The following is a 6,954-nucleotide window of genomic DNA, read 5'->3' on the forward strand; positions in this document are numbered from 1 at the left end:
GATACGACAAATTCCAATTCTTAGACCTTGGAATACAAACAGGAAAATCTTGCTCGATCTTACGATAGCTCCTTTTTTATATTTTCTTTCTTCTATTTCAACATCCTCGTATATACAAAACGTAATAAAGATTTATGAATACATGAATTTCAATCGATTTACGCAATAAAAATCTTTTCTTTTTCGTTTTATTGGTCAAACATTTAGTGTGAATAATAATCGATAGATATAATGAAAAGATAAACAATTTGCCTCATTTATTGTAAGTTCGGAATAGAGGTGTCGTTTTCTATTTTATCTCTTTCCTTTTTTTTCTATTTAACGGAGTCGTTCTCGAAAGAGAAAGATAGACAGAGAATCGAGAGCTTGATTTATCGTTTGGAAATGCAAGCAAGAGCCCTGAGAGTGGCCTCGAGCTGCACGAGTGACAGGAATCACCTTTCCAAGCGCATAGAATCATTACCTAATACTCGGGTTCGATTGTGGGCGTAATCATTTGTTCTCCGTACCTTTGTTTGTTGTAGATAGCAAGACACGAAGCTAATGAATAATTAAGACGATACTCGTGCACACCTATCTAGCGGTTTACATACTCATGAAGACATACAAAGAAATAATAGGGATTAGAGTTAGCGTGCGATGGAAAATTCACATGTAAAGATGGTAGATGTTGGTGGACGCACGCATGCAGACGCGCATGCATAACGCGCGTTGTACACGCATGTGTGGGTATGCGGGTGCGAATGCATATACGTAGTCTCTCGATAATGGTACCGGGAGCTTTGCAACGTTCTATGAATTCGTGCTATGCGCTTCCACGAAGACGAAGGCGACAGAGAGTAAAAGATGAAGAGGCTAGCTGCCAGCTGGTATAACGAACGGATATTTACGTTCCACGACTGAACTGGTTTAGCGTGCCTCAGGAAGATGAAGAGTAGCACGAAGAAGAAAACGAAAGACCTAACTGTGAGATGAAGACGAAGACGTAGGAAGCGAATACGGGCTAGTTTAACGAGAAACGTTTATAAAGTATTTCCTCGAATCAACCTCATAGATCCTTCTCTTTCTCTTTCTATCTGTCTGTCTGTCTGTCTGTCTGTCTGTCTGTCTCTCTCTCTCTCTCTCTCTTTGTAAGCGGCTTTTCCGAAGACATCACTGTTTTTCACGATAATGATCATACTATCGTCTTTACTTTTCGAAACAGACCAAGTAATATGTTCACAGTCGCATCATCTCTAAAAAGATAGTCCTAAATCCGAAAGTGAGGCCTTGAGAAAATTTTTTAATCGTTCGTTAAAGAAAAAAAAAGGAGCAGCGACTGATCCATATAAAGCGCAGCTCAAATGGCACGGCAATGTTTCGAGTTTATCATCGAGGCGACGTGGAACGCAGAAGAGTAAGAAAGGATGAAGAAAAGGAGGAGAAAGTGGAGGAGTAAGAGGAGAAGGTGAAGGAGGAAAAGGTGAAGGAGGAGAAGGAGGAGGAGGAGGAGGAAGAGTTTCATTCGATGCCTTCTGTTCTCGATCAACGCTGAACGACTTGCGAAACATTCGTCGTCGCTATGCGTTTTCAGGGTCACGGCGTGACAAAAAAATTGATTTGTCGGATCGTTTACGTCTCTCTTCTCTTTCTTTCTTTCTTTCTTTCTTTCTTGCTTACTTGCTTGCTCTTACACTGGCAGCAAGAAGACAGTGTAACTCATTGGGAGAGAAAGAAAGCAGCCATCGAAAGATGACGATCCGCACGATCGGCTGTTTATTATCTTATTATCGTTCACCAGAATGGTTTGCTGTTGTTAGTGCTGCAGCTTGTAAAGCTAATTGCAAACTACTTGTCCAGGCTAAGAAGAATGCGAGGAGGGGGCAACGGGTAAATCGCTCGTTGAGTGGCAGGGCGATAAAAGGGAAGTACGAAGATCGATGACTCGAACTCGTCCAATCAACCGAATCAAAGACGCATCGACTTCGTTGGGACGCGCACATGAAAAGACGACGTCAAAAATGACCGATGCAAATTCATATTTCCTGTTTGCGACTCGTCCAATCAACCGATGACTTTAAAAGACGAGCTCGTCTCGTACGACTCGCTCGCTTAGAGAGAACGTTCCTTCCAACGTGGCATTCAATTTGAAATTTTGATTTTGAAATTAGAGATAACTTAGACTCGAGAACTCGAACACTATTTGTATCCCGAACGACTATATTTTTGAGCGCTTTGTTGCACCACGTTACGTTAAGAAAATTATGCTCCGCTCGATTTATGCTGCTGGAATCGCACAATTGTGCGATTAAGCGTACACGCAACGGTGTATCATTGAATGCTCGATGTAAATTTAAGTAAATTAACATCCTGGAAATGGAAGATATATATAACTAAATATCTACTTAGTAAAGAAAGTAAGGAGAAAGTAATTATAAGATTGAGTTACACGCTCGCATCGACATTAAGGTACAAATTACGGTAGAACAATATCAATGAACAGATCAATGAAAATTACGGTAGACTCGAGTACGATCTCCATCGACTGTTTTTTTGACTGAATCTCAAGTTCTCGGTCCAGATATCTAACTAACCGATTAACGTCTTACGCTTTATATTTAGGAAGTATTTGAATACGTTTATTAAATGGTTTGTTAAGGTTTCTAATGGGCGACACGTTCTACGGCGGCTCGATGTTCGAATATCTCGCATATAAATCGAATTTACATCACAGCTAGCGGGCATTGGCTGAGCTCCAGTATCGAATACCTTGATTAATATGATGGTAATTAGTTACCGTTGCAACCGCGAGTTACAGATATTATTATGCTAATTACGTCGGCGACGTTGAGTAATCGGTTGCACGTGAAACACGGACGAGAGGAGAGAAAGGAAAGAGAGAACGGCCCACGTTTCTGCCATTTGTAGGATCCGTTTCTTCCTTCTCTCAAAGCTTGCAAAATGAAAGACGACCTTCGACAATGTCGAGAAGCAACGGAACGAAAATCTTCTCGTTTCCTTCCTATTATGTGCTCTTCTCTTGGCAACTCGCCGTGTCGACGAACACCAAGACGTACCGCTTTTGCATAAATAATCACGCTTCGTTACCGAAACAAGCCTGTACGAGTCGAATCGTCTGATCTTATGTGAACTAATCAATTGCTTTTCTTACACCTTTCGGCGATAAATGTTTACCAAACTGTCTAAATTTCTTTCTTTCTCTCTCTCTCTCTCTCTCTCTCTTACGTTATCTCATTATTTTTTAAACCTATTATATGAACCATTCATTTATTAAATTGATTACTTAAAAACAATAACAACAACCAAAAATTGATAAAATCACTTAATATTCATTCACATTTTTATCATGTAATGACTTTAAATCAGACTATTAAGAAAATTATTTTCGATATATAAAATTAAAATTAAATCGAATGCTTTCGTATTAATATATAACAAAATTTTAAAGTGAAGCTAATCACTTTGGTCTATAAACAGCTTATTATAACATATTGTTATTTTCTTTATTTACGATTGCAGTAATTTACAATACATCTGCAATGCATGTTTATTCGTATGAAGTTGTGCTCCCATTAAGAAATTCTGCTCTTTCTCTTTCTGTATAATTGCAAGAGTTCGAGAAATCTTTCGAAAAAAAGAGATGTTCGAGACGAGGTACACGTGCCCGATCGACTCCACTTAGGCTGACGAACCGAACGATGGTTGGCTGAAAAAGAGATCTCGGTAAGCTGGATCAGCAAAAATGATCCGGATCGGAGAGAGCATCGACTCGATATTTCTTACTCGAATTCCTCGTAAATATTTACAATCCACCTTGAACTCGGATGAGCGCACGCGCGACCGAAAAGCGGTTGCGAATCTTCTCTTCCTTGAACTTCCCTTAAAATCTTGTTTTTAACCGCGAGATCGAATTCCAGTCCGAAGATTTCTCGTGAATTTCGCGCTCTTTCTCGACCGCAAACCAATTCTCATCTTTTTTCCATTCGACCATTTTACGATCGAATTTCAAGCTTGTTAGAAACTTCGCACGAGTATAGGTACCACCATTCGATAATAAAGAGTCAAAAGGTAATCGGAATAAATCGAACAGTCGTTCAATTATAAATAATTTTCTTAAATTTTTAACACATCGATATCTGAAAAATATTTACAACATATAGCCGTAAATAGTATTAAGTAATTTTAATTTAAATTTATTATTATTGCTATTACAGTAATATTAAATAAAATTTTTTTCACCAATTCGGAGTAAAAAACGAAAGCAAAATCTCGTTAATCTTTTACTTTTATATATATTATTATATTAAACGAAATTGTTGATCAAACTCAACACCCTCTATACCAAGCAATTAACAAGATTGTTCAGCGAGTGATGCCACGAAGAAGAGGTTGTAAAGTCAGAGAACCCGAGCGCACAGGGTCTGGCAAACGTTGTTCGTGTTCCATTTGGTGCCTTTTTCTCGGAGGCGATCGGACGAAGGCACGTAAGACAGTATACGTGCAAGTTTTGCGTGATCTCGCGGATGCGCAAGAAGAGCCGAGGGCGTTATCTCGCCTCGGTGATCGAGCTGAACGTGCTGGCACGTACGTCGACATTTTTATGTTCGCTCGCGCCTTTGTATCCATCTGCTTGCATTCACTGTATCGAGTCTTTTCTCTCGACACAGCTTAAAATCATACATCGAAGATCGACTGGATTACGTCTCTTCTCGTCTTTGTCGGGAATCTTTCGAATCATTAAAAATAAACAATTATAAATAAATATTAAAATATTGTAATCGAGTATGCAATTGCGATAATATGTCGACGATAATTACAAGAAATTATGTTTCTTATTGCCATTATCGCAAATCGATAAACGAAGTAATAAAAAGTACAAGAACAAAAATTATAATCGAGTATACAATTGCGATATCTCGACGATGACTGAAAGAAAGTCGATTGTCTTTGTATAACCATTCAAATTGTTTACGATCGAAAATCTTTCTCAGTGAATAATCTAATAAAATCTAACGTTAAAGAGTAATATATCAATTTTATATCCGATACGATTGTTCGCTTTCGTCGTCTCACATAGAAATACTCTATAGGTTGGATCGATCGATCGATTATGATTCGATAAAAAATTATAAAGTGTCGAACTTGCAGATACTTGCAATAAAATCGATCTTGCCAAACTCTTATGATAGTAATTGGCTTTTAATCGATTCCTGTAAAATCTTATGAGAATTTGTTCCACAAGCATGAAGCAATAAAATGGGCTGATACTTAGCCGAAATCTACGTCTTCATCATTACCTTCGTTTTAAACATCACCGTCGTCGTCGTCGTCGTCGTCATCATAATTGTCATTACCCAGTGAACACAAGACTTTAAAATGATGTCATACGTTTGTCATAAAGTCATCTTCAAATTTTTGAAGTAAAAAGTGACTTTATTTATGACCTCAATATTAAGTCATATGTTTTGACCTAAAAATGACGTAATAATTCCATCATATTCTTACAGCAAAAAACGAAAGGTTGAATTTTTTTTTGAAAAACTTTGTATTTTGAGACTATAAATTAAGCATATAATATTGTAAAATTGTTTAATTGCAATAATTTAATTTAAAAAAAAATAGAAAATTAACTCAGCTTACTCTGGGACTGGCGGGGATCATCGCAGATTTAGACAAAGTTTTTTTCTAAAAAATAAAAAAAAAATGAAAAATGGCGAACTTCGAGAAAATAACGGTTTTTCTCAAAAAATACGAAAATTTCATGGATTTTATAATTTTGAAGTTTTTTTGTATTATTTTCTGAAAAGTACATTTAAAAACAAATATTTAAAAAAAGCGTTCCAATAGGTTGCATTTTAAAGAAGTTATAGCCATTTCAAAGAAAAGAGCCATTTTTCCGAAAATTAATAATTTTTTTTGGGTTTGGTAAAAAAATTTGAAAAAAATTCTGAAAATGGTTTTTCATAGGGTAGCATAAGATAAAAAACTTTCAGCTAAATCGAAAGGGGTCGGGGTCAAAAGTGACCGATTTAACGTGGAATGCCCCGTATATATATATATATATATATATTTTTTTTTCTCAGTCCAATAGAATAAAATTCATACCTCATCATTAATTGATTGTACAGAAAAATGTTCTAGACGAATTTTGTAGGAAATTTAATGCTCTATAAAAAAGGTTTCATATATTTTTTCCGTAAACCTCACCATTTGAATGATATTGAAGATTTAATTTCAATTATTTTAAGACAAATTTCATTTTTGTTTATGAATTTTATAACTCGACAATAAATGACTATTATAAAATGCGCTATACAAATTCTTGTAGGAAATTAACTGCTGTATAAAAATGGTGTCTTATGTTTTGGCGATTAAATTAAGCGTTCAAAAGATATTCAGAGACACAAATCATTACATATGAAAGTTTGATGATGAATTTGTCTTAAAATAGTCAAACTTAAATCTTTAATATCATTCAAATGGTGAGGTTTACGGAAAAAATATAAGATACCTTTTTTGTAGAGCATTAAATTTCCTACAAAATTCTTCCAGAACATTTTTCTGTACAATCAATTAATCATGAGGTATGAATTTTATTTTATTGGACTGAGAAAAAAATAAAAAATTTCGATGCGGAGGATTTTCCTATTAAAATTAAGAGCTCATATTCGGTGAGAATTTTTTTAAGGTGTCTAGCAACCCATTTTTTCGTAGCACTTGTAAAAAAAAATAATTGATTATTTTGACCCGCCCTAATATATATATGTATTAAAAAAAACGGTGACGGTAAGTCACCTTATAAGTATATATTTTTAGTGCATTAAATAAATATGTCTAATGGTTATTGTACCATCGGTGGTACACGTGGCACGGAACGTGTTAATTATAATGTATATTATTAATTTATGTTATATTTTATTATTTAATATTATTTATTAATTATGATTAATAATA

The 6,954-nt window shown here is 35.5% G+C and overlaps 1 protein-coding gene across 7 annotated transcripts in view; it reads right to left on the reverse strand.

Annotated features, from left to right (window-relative positions):
* MESR6 (misexpression suppressor of ras 6) overlaps positions 1-6,954 on the reverse strand; it is a 436,905-nt gene that overhangs the window by 302,985 nt on the left and 126,966 nt on the right. The gene's annotated exons all lie outside the window — the stretch shown is intronic.

The sequence above is a fragment of the Polistes dominula genome, unplaced genomic scaffold, assembly GCF_049000335.1.
Source record: "Polistes dominula isolate Pdom_NZ unplaced genomic scaffold, Pdom_raw_medaka contig_24, whole genome shotgun sequence".
In the NCBI taxonomy this organism is placed as follows: Eukaryota; Metazoa; Arthropoda; class Insecta; order Hymenoptera; family Vespidae; genus Polistes; species Polistes dominula.